This window comes from Protopterus annectens, chromosome 2.part2 (assembly GCF_019279795.1).
Source record: "Protopterus annectens isolate FY-2018-M chromosome 2.part2, PAN1.0, whole genome shotgun sequence".
NCBI lineage: Eukaryota > Metazoa > Chordata > Ceratodontiformes > Protopteridae > Protopterus > Protopterus annectens.
The window spans coordinates 118,759,654-118,774,983 of record NC_056730.1 but is presented as its reverse complement, the minus strand read 5'-3'; positions in this window follow the sequence as shown (position 1 = coordinate 118,774,983).

Here is a 15,330-nt window from a genome sequence, read left to right as displayed (position 1 = left end):
AATCTAGGACGTAAAGGCAAGTGTTCAATACCACTCAATTTGGGTAATGACAGATGTATTGGTAACATAACAGCTGTCCCCACGGTGGTCATGGCGTAGTGGTCATGTGTTGTGACTGCAGTGTAAAGGGCCCTGAGTTCATGACCTGTAAAGGCTGCACATTTTGTTGCTGGCCAGAACAAGGACTGTTGGATTCAGAGTGGTTAAGGCAGTGTTTGTGCAATGTAGGCCACACACGTCAGTATCACAACATAGCTAGGTAGGGGTCTAGTCCCAGTGTTGGCAAGTAACTGTATGCCTGTATGTGGATGGGTCTACATCTGGTTGCAGGGTATACACGCCTCAGCGGGGTCACCTGTCCATGTGGCACAGACAATACCCGGTATAGTAACATGTGAAATGTGTCCAACTGTACCCCAGATATGTCACTGCCATGGTGTCAGCACAGTGACATACCCCATTGTGCATTATGACTGCAGACCATCCTCGTGCTGACACATGTACACCTGCAGCACCCCTGCATATCAGTTTACAGTCCACAACCAAGCAGTATTACTAACAGCTAGAAGGCATCTCTGCTGGACGGCTACACCACCTGCCAGTTATGCCTCACACTCTACACCCTACAACATGTTACACTGCAGGACTGTGGTACACTAGTGTACACTCACCCTGTGCATCAGGACCATATCAGCCTGTCCCTGCATCAATGGTATGGATGACAGAGAAGGGGCACAGGTCTCATCATATGCACAGGGTGTGGTGTTGGTCTGCCAGAGGCTGAGGGTGGGCCATACATTTGACACCATGTGTGTGGGTAAGGGGTGTATTCTGGGGAGCTGGCTGAGGTGATGTGGTGTGTGTAGGTATGAGGTGCCCTAGGTCTGTTTGCATAGTGTGTGGGTATGCATGCACACAGTTCTGCCTTGTGGCTGCCCTACACAGGTGTTCATGGACAGCTGCAGACCATACCTGGCAGGGTGTGCAGTTCACTGCCTCCGGACATGGACACATGGACTGTGCCTGCCAGGGGTTCTGCGGGCATGTGCAGGTACTGGCATTGGAGTGCTACTTTCACTTGCTGATGACATTTGTCCGCTGGTGCCACATCTCTCCTGGAACTGGTCAGGACCATGTGCATGTGGCCTGCTGTGGTGTGGTGTGGACAGCACCCTGCCCCCGGACCGCCAGGGCTGCTACTGGCACTATGGGAGCTCCTTGGTGTCCTAGCATGGCCATGCTGAGTGCCAGCTGTTGGTGTTGCTGGGCCATGTCCACGTGGGCGTCGCTGCATCCCCACCACATGTTGAAGCACGGACACACCACGGCTGATGAGTGCCATCAGCTCATCATGCCATCTATCTGCTTGTTCATTAGAAGCACAGATGGAAGCCGCCACTTCACAGAGGTTGTCGCCTACAGTAGCAAGTGCAGCCCTCTGCAGCCTAAGGCCCTGTCTGGTATAACACTCAATATGGGCCTGCACCGCCATTACAGCCTGGAACATACATCTACACATTGCAGCTATGTTGCCTATGCCAGGAGCATGATGTCCAGTGGCCCTACCACAAGCACCCTGGGACATCCACCTATGTGGCAGCCTGCTGGACATTGCTGCAACTGAACACAGTAGGCATGGTTACCACACTTTCCTGTGCAATTCCACTGAATGCCAGCTGTCCCTCTGCTATGAATGTCAAATGTATGCACAGTGTCAGCCCCTAACATCCCAAACTGTGCCTCATCATTATCATCATCATCACCGGTGTCTGTATGGACACCTACCTCAGATTGAGTGCAGGAGGGACCCTGGCCCACCTTGCCACCTGTGGGGGAAAACAATAACTGCACTTTCAAACCTGCACAGCATTGCTTAACAGTACACACACACACACACACACACACACACACACACACACACACACACACACACACACACACACACACAAACACACATACATCTCCGTACTACCTACCTGCCCATGCCTTTACAGACAGCTCCACATATATGTCCATGTGTTACCCCATCCTGCATCACACTTATTAACATGCACACATTGCTACCACTCATTAACATCACAGTTCTCTAAATGCCCACACAAGTGGCCACAACACAAGGCCTGTTGCTACATTACCTGCCTGACCTGTGTATAGTGGAGTAACATGGCCCCAATGGTGTCATTCGGTATGCACCCTCTGTATGGCCGGAATGATGTGCATGGCCCCTATATGTGTGGGCTACTATGTTGTAGCCAAAATACCTCCCACTGGTGTGTCATGTGTATCTAATGCTCAGTACATGCGGGATATGCTGCTCCATCGGCCCACGTGTCAGCTGTAATATGTGGATACACTCCCTGGTGTTGACTATTCCTTTCCCAATGCATCTGTAAAGCTGCATACATGAGCTGTAGGTGACCTCTCTGCTGACAGCAATATTATATGTGTACCTGGGGTCTACCTTCCCTCTGGATGCCTGATCCAAGCTACAGGCTTTATTATACTATGTGCTGTCCTGTGAGTACATGACAGGTATTCCTGGTGTGCAATGTGGCACTCCATGTCCATGTACTGCACGGTCACAAAGGGGTGTACAGCCATATGAACACGCCACAATCACATATGTGCATACTTGGCCACACACACAAACACACACATGCACACAAGCATCATACATGCATCTAACTGCCACCACTTTGCCAGAGTGACCATGCAGGCAAACTAACTAACCACCAGGATGCCCGCACACACACACACACACACACACACACACACACACACACACACACACACACACACATGCAGGTGAGGATGCACAATGATCGTACACTCAGTCCTCCAATAACCCATCTGCCAACATGCAGAACATATGGTACAGAACAGCATGCAGTTCAGCTATACTCACACCATGCTAGCAGTGGTATACATGTGTATGATGCATGTGCTGTGACTAGATGATGCCCCTTCCCCTGGATACCTCTGCACCCATGTACACATTATTGCTGTGCACCTGCTCTGCACCCTGCCATGTACTGTGCCCAACAACTCAGAGGTGTCCAACCCATTGTGGAATGTGTAGTGCCATGTCACTTATGCCAGCTGCACCTCTCACAGCCCCTATATGTTTCAGCAACACATACCTGGGATGATATGTGGACTGTTGTCATTGGTGAATCCCGAATGCCTGATTTACAGCTGTCAGCATCAACAGACCATGTATGGCCACTGCAGAAGTGCTTACACTGACAACCATCACAGCATACCATGGCTATGGGGGGTGTAGACACCGTTGTCGCTTTAACACACACATCCGTGATCTGGCATGGGAACATGGCACTGCAGATCTTAGCTGTACACACACCCGGTATGTAACATATGTCCTGTACATTCACATGCAGTGACTACAGATTGCGGTAGATGTGCGGCTGCTGACCACGATGCATACACACCATGTGGGGATGTGTGTGCACACCCTTATCATGATGATTTATCAACCTCTTGTGTGTACTACAGCAGTCGCTGCTCATGGCAGGGGCATACCAGCGTGGGCCTTCCACAATTGCCAGTGTATGTTCAGCCTACCCTACACATGTCCCCCTATTCTGCATGCTTGCAAGGTCCACTCATGTGCACATCCCATTGTTTTCATACAATGTCATCACTATTGCAGTGTGGGTAGGGTTACGGCTGCCACAGGTCCTGGACCTGACTATATGCAGATATAGCCATTCCTACCATCCTTAGGATCCCTGCTGCAGTGCACTGGTGTTTCATGCAGTGCCTCCTCTCAGCATTTATGCAGATACATGATAGTTAAGCCCTACACATATGTGTCGGCTTGCGGTGTCCCATACCCTGCCCACCACATGTTGCAGCTTAGACCCAGCTGATAATGTGGACTAGTGTAATGCTGTAAGCAATAGCATAGCTCAGTAGCAGTTGGCATTGCCCTACAAGTATGTACACTGGTGTTGCACTGTATATGGGTGTTGTCCAGAACATGTCGCTACTGTAAGCCATATTTATCAACAGTATGTTACCCCCTGTGGGCACATTCTGCAATGATAGGATGTTAGTTGTCATGCAGATGTGTGACATACCCTTTCAATACCCCATCATGTCCACCCCTATGAGAACATGCATTTCACAGCAACAATACATGCACATGTACAGCATGCATTCAGGGTAGGTGTGTTAGATGTGTGCATGGAATATTACATCACCATTACAAGTCCGGTGTGTTGGTATGCATCTACATAATACATATTCACCAGCTTCAGGCTGCTGCCTTGCTGTTACCCCAGAGGGACCTACATAAGTGGGTGAGAGATGCAATGTCAGTGCCCACACCTGTGGCACTGCTATAGGCTGGGTGCAGTACTACCATAAATCTACTTTAAATACACACAATACTGCCACATCTGGACATCTGATTATCACTACAATGCAGCAACACATTATTTGTATAACATATCAGATATGCATGATCTACATGTACCACTGTGGATATTTACACAACAGTGGTCTACTGATGTGCCCTGTGTCCTTACTTCCATGCTCCTCAGCTGTTGTGTGGGTGACACCCACCTCTACAAAGGGGTCCAGTGGTAGATTTTGTTCAGGACAGGCAGGTGCCACGAGGCTGGCCAGGAGCTTCTCCACATGTGTCGGGGGGATGGATGGCATGCCCCCCCTGGCAAGGTGATCCCCTGCACTGAGGAAGCATGCCGACAGGCATTGTGAAGCAGGTCAGTGCAATAATGCCAGACCTGCTTATGACTGCAGTTACGCAGGCCAACATCATTGACCCTGTGGACGAGATCATTCCACAGGGCGGTCCGCTCCTGCTGTTCCACTGCTGTCCTGCCAAATAGGACCTGGTAGTGCAGTACCAGATGGTTGATTATCACTTCATTCTCCTCTGCGGAATACGTTGTTAGGCGGCTGTGTGCCATCGTGCCTGAAAAACATGAGGATGGGAACAGGCTAGAGTGACTCATATGGCAAGGTTACCACAGTTCATAATACACATCTCTGTCACACACACACCCATATCAGCTTCAACAGACTATACACACAATCTATTAGGTATGGCTAAAGCTTAACTACCGTTTGGACAGATTATGTAGTGTACCACACCTTCTGCTATGTGATTATAGCCATGTCCCCTGTGTGGACACTAACATTGCGGGCCTGTTACAGACTATTCACATGCATGCCATTGTCAGGGCCACTATGGTTACATATATGCCAGTGGTATGGCTGCTCTGAGATTGCTGCACATCTGACAGTCTGTGTTATAGGGGGTTCTATGCATGCTGTTGGACATGTACCGGGATTGTGTAGACTATTACTACCTACATATGTACTATGAAAGTGACACATTAACATGTATATGTTCCATTGGCCAGCTGATCCACCTCTCCACACCCATCTGACCAGGATACCTGGCCACATCACATGTGTATGCCAACCTGGGGCCTCCTTGTGTACTGTTACAGCCATACCATCAGGTGGAACCACTCAGGGGATGTTGGCCCACTCCCCTTAGCCACACACCAACATGTCCCCTGAGCTCAGATCTGGGTCTGTTCCATACCAGGCTCCAAAGACACATGAGGGATGTGCTACATCCATCGGAGGCACCCAGTACACATTTACACAGCCAACATGCTCCCCCTGTTCAGCCACCAGACCTGGCGCCTTCAGGGCATGAGCTGCTGTTGTGAGTGGGAGTTGGAGGGAGCCTTGTTCCCATTGTAGCCATATTGTGGACCATGAAGCATCCACATCACAGACCACACACATCATCCACTGTGTTTACCCACTACATGTGTCATATACCACCCCTGTAGACTGTGCTCTATATCTACCAATCCTGACCACCTCCACGTGTGTATCTGCCATACTTTCCCATATTCCCATTGCATACTTCACAGGCAGGGGCATTGTGGTGCTTGGATGGGACTAACATGTGACATACACATCCATGGTGCACACACTGCCAGCTGTAGATATCTGTATTGCTATGTGTGCTGCTGCCTCGCACATAGCACACGTCACTATGGCAGTGATATAGGGGACATGACTTACCATACATATCTGTTTGTGTGTGTGTTTGTACAGATGTTGACATTTGCATATTGGTATTTATCTATATGTGTGTAGATATATGTGACTACATATATATGTGCACATATATATGTCTACACATGGGTATATGTATATTTCTGGACGTACATGCTGATATACATATATATCTTTAAATATTATATATGTGACATATGTACACATATACATACCTATATGTGGGGTACATTCAGACATCAGGTCCACAATCTCACAACACCTTCCTCCACAGCTGCACTGTTCTGCCTTGCTACAACACAGACAGGTGCCACATATAGACACAGCCTGACATTATGGGTATCTGTATGGGCCGATTGCAGATAACCCTATTGCACACTTATGGCATTCAGGCATGCTACACTACAGATTCTCCTGAGTATCTTACCAGTGGTGGGTTGTGGCTCCCACATGTCAATCATAATGACATTACTTCCACCACCAGCTATTGGCCACATAATATACATACTTCCCATTACACAACACACACTATGATGGCTTATATCTTGTCTGTCAGTTCTGACATGCACAATTAACAGCTATGGCCCACTACACAAAGGAACAGACACTATTGCCCATAGCAGTTGTTCAGTTGAACATCATCACAACAACACCTGATGGCACATATAAATCATTCCACATCATCTATCCCATTATGATGGACCAGGTACTACATTCTATTACATGTATATATACCTCACATACCTGTGGTGAGAATGATGTCTTCTTGAATGACAGCTGGCTAAACTGCTGTGAAGTCAGCTTAAGAGCTGTGTCTTTTTTTTTTTTTTGTTTGGTATGTGTTTCCTCTTCCTCTTCCTCTCTCTCTCTCTCTCTCTCTCTCTCTCTCTCTCCCTCCCTCCAGTAAATGGATTGAGCTGCTTTGAATAGATTGCAGCCTGGCTTTAGTAGATGATGCACATGATCAGGTGATGGCCTCTGCACCAATCGGTGTCCTCCACTTGCTAATTGCATGCAGCTTGCTGTGTAGTACTTCTAATTACCACTGTCATGGCAACCATCTACTATACATTCCCACATCATGTGGGCATGGTCCCTTTACCTTTCCTGTGTGATGGACATCCTTCCTGTCTGTGTGGGCCTCAGTGTTACAGACAGCAGGTAGCAATACCTCTTACAGGAGAACTGGCACACTCAGGTCAGCAACATATTTGTAGGAGGTTCCAGAACTACAGACAGAGTGTGAGTAGAGTTGTGTTATGCTTTGTATAGTACTGGTGCTAGAGGGTGTGTGTGTGTGTGTGTGTGTGTGTGTGTGTGTGTGTGTGTGTGTGTGTGTGTGTGTGTGTGTGTGTGTGTGTGTGTACATACTAGTTTACCTTGGAATGCAGTCTGTCTGCATAGTTCTCACCTGTGGGCCTATCCTCTTGGTGGCCAGAGGTGTGCCTATCATGTTTTGTCTGTCCACCACACAGGTGCTGTGTCAGATATTTCACTGGCAGTGTGTGTGTTGAATGCTATCAGTACATGGCTACATCCATTTATGTTTCTAACCTCAATTCCCTGACTAAGGGTATGTTGCAGACTATCCTGTAATACCAGTGACTTGCTTAGTGTATGGCAACAGTTGTCCACATATGGGCCTGTGTTCCAGCCTCTGTCTTCCACCTACATACCAAGCTTTGCATATATGTCATGCTGTTGGGGGTTGTTCTGTAGTGGGCTGTGAGTATATCACACTGCCATTGTTGCTATCAGTCAACTGCTGTTGCATCCCCCACACATACAGTGGGGCTGAGGCCATATATGTGTGTGGGCTTTACCTACACAATACACGGTTGCCCTTATTCAATCCAGAGGCAAGTGTATGTAACAGGGGTATATGGACCTGTATTAATGAGTCTAGGGGGATGCACCATAAATGCCCCAGGCTGTTACAAAATGTGGGGGTATCAGGGGTGGACTGCCTTAAGCTATCTGGATGTACAGTACCATACACTGCACCTTTATTTGCACTACTTACATACATTGGGTTAATGCAGGCCTACTGCCTCCTGCCATACAGACTGTTCTGTTTGTCAGTTTGCTTGTGATGGTGTCAGTTATGCCTTGTTATGTAACAGTGACATCCCATTTGGTCAACTGATGTCTTTACCACCTAGTGATTTTGTACAGAGTGTAGATAGAGACTGCTGGACTATACACCTGCATTACTTAATGCTGATAGTTTGTTATCCTGTGGCCCAGTCTCTCTTTACTATTGTACAATTTTTAGGGCTTGGCCTGGACAGCAACAGTTGTGAACCTTTCCAGACTACTGTATTAGTATAACTGTTCCACAAGTGCATTACTCTGTTTATATGGATGTCAGTGCCTGAACAGTTATAGTACATGGCATATACAAATGTAATAGTACACAAATAAAAGTTATCCATGTCTGCAAACCTGTGTGTGGTGTTTTATCCTATGACCTTTCTGTGGGCATATGTTGCAGGCACCGATTGTCATTTGTATGGGTGGCCCATAAAGTGTGCAGTTGTTAAGGTGTTAACTGTAGGCATAGTGGCTTTTCCATAGTGTGTGCACCTTCTACATATGTATCTTACTGTACATATCTCTGCGTGTGTCTGTGTAGTCACATGTATATCTATATATATCTAGATATAGCTATATATATATCTGTATATCTGTATATGCATATATGTGTCTGTGTATAAGTACCCTGGAGATGTTGATAGCTGCCATATTTTACATTTCCTATGGGAGCCACATTGTACTGCATGCTATGTTACTAATACTGGCCTGACATCATACAGGTGGATTGTAGTACTGTTTACATGTTGTGTACATGCCATGTCACGTCCTTCTTATGTGATCTGTAACACTTTAGTGTATTGCAGGGCTGACGTGCTTGGCTGTGGGGGGGTATGCCTATTCGTACATGACGTATATTATTTCGAGGCATCCCAACCCCATTAACGGTGCATGTGGACATATTTGTATTTGTCAATATATATATATATATATATATATATATATATATATATATATATATATATTGCTATGGATACATATATATGTAGATATCTACATCTATTGATATGTTGTATCTGTTTAGATATTACTATATTTACTCACATAAATACATTTACATGTCAGAATACATTCTCTGTACTGTTGATTGACTGGGCTGGTTGATATGTTTTGGATACATCAGGGTTATGTATATCTAACATGGTTTAGTGGTAAATCACTTTGCCTATGGTGTGTGGGGTTCTGTGCTCGAGCCTAGCAGAAGCCATTTGTTTTGTTGCTGGGCAGAACATTGGCCATTGGATACAGACTGGTTAAGGCACATTTAGTCAGTTGTTAGCATGTTTGCACGGAGGTCAGCACTGCTAACCTGCCGTTACATCTGCTTACAGGGTGTTAACTTCAGAGTTGCTTGACCAGTGTAGGCATTGCTTACCGCCATGCAAACAGCCTCAGGCCCACTTACTAGTGCTTACATATGCTAACTATTGCTTATTTGTGATTAAACCTGTTTACTAGTGCCTTATTCAGTTATTCAGTCTGACACTGATACTTCACATGTGCATTTCTTGCGGTACTCCAGTTCATATATATATATATATATATATATATATATATATATATATATATATATATATATATATATGCTATTTAGTGGGTTTTGCAACAAAACTATTGGTTATAAAGTGCTTTGCAATGTAAAATAGACTGTGCTACAGTGGGACACAAATCGGGAATGCCTGCTCATTGGGTGGATGCTCTGCCCACTACACTATTGCTGTTCTGCTTCATTTGCATATTTCTACCATAATGTCATACCCATGGTTCCTTCACCCGCCACCCGAGCTCCACATACACAGCAACCATCCATTCTCCAGTGGCTAGCCCAGCCATACCACACCTCCACACATTGCCCTCTCTGCACGTCTCAGTACTCATCCAGTATACTGTCTTGACCCAAGCATCTGCAGGCTCTTCATCCGTTTAGTCCACGTACGTATGAGCCTTGCCCTGATCGTCCTCTGATACTGGTGCAAACATCGATGTGACTCACAATTTTTAGTTCGCCCCACCAGGGATAGACCTGTTGTTGTGTCAAGATTAGACTTAGCTGGTCTACACTGTTTCTCCCACTGGTAGCATCCTGCCAGGGGTTTGAGAAGCAGTGGGTTGCTCACACACCTGGCCAGCCTCATCTCCCAGTTCCACGGAACCAACATCCCAGGTTTGACATTCTGTGCATGAAGCACACCCACACGCCCCCTCGACTTGCACCATTTTGTATTATTCTCTTAAGTTTTATGCAAGACTACTGTTCTCTCAGTATGATTGGACAGGCACTGTTTTTATGATACATATAGACCGCTCAAAATACTGTACTTGAGCAATGTATATGGTTGCTGTTAGTAATCTACATAATTACATACATTTCCTATACTGTTGAATGACTGTGCTGGATAATATGTCTGTGATAACAGCAACTGTATGTGTATCTGCCATGGATTAGTGGTAACTCACTTTGACTATAGTGTGCAGGGTCCAGGGGTTGCAACTTGGGAATGCAGATTAATTTGTTGCTGGGCATGATGACAGCTGTTGGCTACAGCGTGACTAAGGCACTTTTGAGCAATAGTAAGCGGGTTTGCACTGGTTTGCATTAGGGTAAGCAATGCTAACCTCCGGTTATGGCTTCTTACACTGAGTTAGCATCTACATTGCTTAATCACTGTAGGCATTGCTTACTGCCATGCAAACAGTCATAAACTCACCTACTGCTGCCTAAACGTGCTTACTCCTGCCTACCCTCATGCTACTTTATTTATTTAATTTACATTTCTTGACTGGGAAACTCCGACTGTATGCTTGTTCATTTTCAGTGGAGGCCCAAGGAGACAGGCTCCACAGTAAGACTCAGCTAATCATTACAAGTAATACAGAGGTGTTTGCATTCATAGAGAGTGACAGACTTAACATAGCAAAGTAACATATTATTCATGCTTAGTTTAAGTTAACATGTAGGTATTATTCATGCTAAGTTAAAGTTTACATGTCAGGTATGACGGTTGACAAAGTTTGGTTTAAGGTGACGTTAGATTCTATTTTAACAGTTGTGGATAGGATACACTCATGCATTCAGGTTAGATTTAGTTATTCCATACTTGTGTGGTAGGATAGAAGTGAACAGTGAAGGAGTAGGTAGGTAGGTAGAGGGGGAGACATTGCAACTGTATATGAGGTTGTGGGAATGATTGGTAGGGGTGCAATAGGGGAGGTTTAAAGGATGTTAGGATATGTATGCGAGGCAGGACAAAGAGGTGTTAGTTTCAGTAGTTGATGTAGGGGTATAGAGTGTAAGGAGGGGGGTTTAGGCAGGTGGTGAGCATGTGCAGATCCAAGTGTGCTTGAGGTGTTCCTACAAGTGTTTTTTAAATGTGTCCTTTGAGACAGCTGATGTAATAGATGTTGGTAGTGAGTTCCAGCTCCTGCCAATATAGTTGGGAAAGAGGGTGTCACCTAATTGTAATTTTAAACTTTCAAAAAAAAAAGAAAAAAGGGTTCATAGGTAAGTGGTGTTAAAGGAGCACAATGAGGGAAAGACAATAGGATAAGTAGCCAGGGATGTGCAGGATGGCTGAAGGGAAGGTCCACAGCTGGCCATTTCTTCTACAGCAACAGCTGTGCATATACACTGAATTTGGAGGTAGATTTGGACACTCACACTCCTGGGTGGCGGGTGAGGACAACAATAATAATAAGTTGTGATGCAAATTAGAATGGATTACATGCCTACAGTAGGGAGCTGCAACCATGTGTTATTTGGTGTTATTTAGTGGGTTTTGCATCAACAAAATTGGTTATGATGTGCCTTGCCATCTACAATAGACTGTGCTGCAGTGGGACTCGTACCGGGAATGGCTGCTCATTAGGCAACAGGTCTGCCCAATTCACACTATTGCTTACATCCATGAGGCTGTCCAATTAGAACCACTCCAGCCAACACCTGCATGCTTCGACCCATAATTACATACCCATAGATTCCCCCCCCCCCCGCTCCTCCTCCTCATCCTTTCTCTGGGTGCAGGTCGGGTCTAACCACACCACTACACAATGCCCACTTCTCCACTTCTCGGGGACCCATCACGTATGTTGTCTTGACGCATGGATCATCAGGCTTTCCCGACTTTGTAGTCTGGGTACATACGCACCCTGCCTTGAGGCATCTGTGTAATGGTGGAAATCCAAAAATCCTAGAATTTTTGGGTTGTCCCACAAGGGACGTTCCTGCCTTTGTTTGTAGATTAGACTTAGCAGGTCCACAATGTTTCTCCGACTGGTAGTATCCTGCCTGTGGTTTGGGAAGCAGTGGTTTATTTACTTTGTGTGTTTGTTTGCATGTTTCACCTGTTTGGCTGGGGGGGGGTTATTGGTACATGTAGCACATATGTTGATTGAGACCCCTCACCTCCATTGGCAGCACCTGTGGTCATATATGTTATTCTTATGTGCTGTCTCATATGATAGATATATATCTGTGTATACACACACACATTTTATATATATATATATATATATATATATATATATATATATATTGCTGTATATTTATCCAACGACATATAGATGTATGGATGTCTGCACATGTATATATCTATATGTGGATATATATATATATATATATATATATATATATATATATATATATATATATATATGTGTGTGTGTGTGTGTGTGTGTGTGTGTGTGTGTGTGTATGTCTATATATATATATATATACATATGTAATACAGAGAGGAAGAGGTATATATCTATTTAATTAGATAAATATACACACACACATACATCTACATATTTAGCTACATGCCCTGTAATGTTGAATGGCACTGATGGATGCTATGTTTGTGGAAACATCAGGGTTATGTATATCTGCAGTGGCTTAGTAGCAAATCACATTGCCTAGGGTGTGCAGGCTCCTGGGTTTGGGCCTTTCAGGGACTCTTTAATTTTTTGCTGGCCAGAACGAGGCCCGTTGGATACAGAGTGGTTGAAGCACTTTTATGCTGTTGTCAGTGGGTTTGGGCGATGGTAAGCACTGCTAACTTCCGGTGACATCCGCTTGCACATGGTTAGCCTCTCTGTTGCTTACTCTGTGTATGCACTGCTTCCTGTTGTGCAAACAGACTTGCACCTGTTTAGTTGTGCTTATTTATCCTTACTACTGCTCTATTTTTGACAGTAATAGTCTACTGGTTCTTGGTGGGGGGTGAATTTGGCAAGTGTATGGGGTTATCATTCATTACACTACTTACTACTCCAGTTCACACATATATGTTATTTATTAGGTTATAGAACTAAATATATTGATTATAACAGTATTTGACATGGAAATGGAATATACTGCAGTGGGACTCGAACCGGGATTGACTGCCCATGAGGCGAACGCTCTGCCCACTACAATACTGCTGTACTGCTTCCTTTGCACATATCCTGATTTTTATCCTCCTTTTGCTGTTTCAGCTACATTAACCATAGCTAAGCGATGGACACACCCGCACACCTACGGTTAGCTTTGATCGGTGTTTTAAACGCTATAAATGGGTTTCATCTTTTACTTTATATGTCCTGTTGCTGTTGTACGCATGGGGGTCTGTTGGTGGGGATATGGGGACACTTGTGAGCAATCTCACTAATTTCTTAACAGCTTCTGCAGGGGCATGTTTATTCTAAGGGATCTGCTCTCAGACATGCCCCATGCACTCGTACACACACCATGTAAGCCTAGGAGCTCGGCCAGCAAGCCTTCATTACTATGCATGGCGCAATGCCATCCTGCTCCTAAACGGGTACTTCCATGAAGGACTAAACTAGTATATATATATATATATATATATATATATATATATATATATATATATATATATATATATATATGCAACTGTTATCTTATGCAAGCATAACATACAGTCTCCCAGTACTACCATTGCTAACATTATATTAATGTTACTTCACAGTATTATATTATGCAATCTTTTTCTCTTAAACATGTGTAAAACATAGTAAACATGCAATTGTCTTGTGTTTAAACCTGTCTAAAATGTTATGTAAGCATCCATTGGACATACACACTGCCTTATTTGTTCTCAAATGCATAAAGGAAGTATATATTTTCTTGTTCCCAAACTATCTTTACCACAGAACTGTACTCATGCTACTGTCAAGTACTGTAAACACATTCTTCATGTGTCCCTGTAACTGAATAGTGTTATTGCACTTTGGTTCTTCAATTTTTAAATTCTTAATGTAACTGGAGCTTTTCTCCTTGGGCTGCCTCTGAAAAAGGGTTCATTTTCAGTCCAGTCAGACTTCTCCATTCAACATAGGAAAAAATAAATAAAAGAAAATTATATTTTAATTCTTCTTGTTGGTCAGACATTTTATTTTGATGCAAAACATGTTGTTCTATTAATTTTTAAATACATTACAGTAATATTTAAATATTGTCCTTAATTTGGGTTCTGTGTCCCCTACTATTTCTGCCTGTGAACATATTTCTTGACTTAAGCAAAGAAATTGAGAGTTATGCAGGAGGTAACCATACCTATTAACTGCCCCTGATTTTGCAGAACATCTCTGATTTTGCATGTGATTTTTTGCCCCATCACTGATTTTTGGTAAATGATTGAGGATTTCAATGAAGTCAATAATTCTAGAGTTTCAAGTGTCATACTTCTTATTGTCCAAAAATGTGTGCTATACTATCTTTTAAAGTGAATTTGAAGATCAGTATTTAAAAACTGTGCCACATTGTCCCCCCTACACACACACATTATTTGTCGCTATGTCCAAGAACTTTTGAGCAAAGAATGACAATTATGCAGTCACCCCCCCACAATGTAGTAAAAGCAAAATGGAAAACAAAATGCACAAATATTTATATTTTGATGTGGGTAGTGTCTATTATTGCCACTACCCACAGTTTTAGGTAGCTTACAGGCCTGCCATAATTTAATATAAAAAAATATCATTAAAAAAGGTCTCTGAAAAAGTGCAGCGCTAATCTAGTTATATGTCTACTTGACTAGAGATTGCTGGGAAAGCACTGTGATTGGTTTCCCTTATCACAGGATTGCAGGTGCTTAGACTTCAGAGTTGATGGTTGTCTCTAATCATATTAGTAAGTATCTAGAGACTGCTGACTCAGAAAGCACTGAT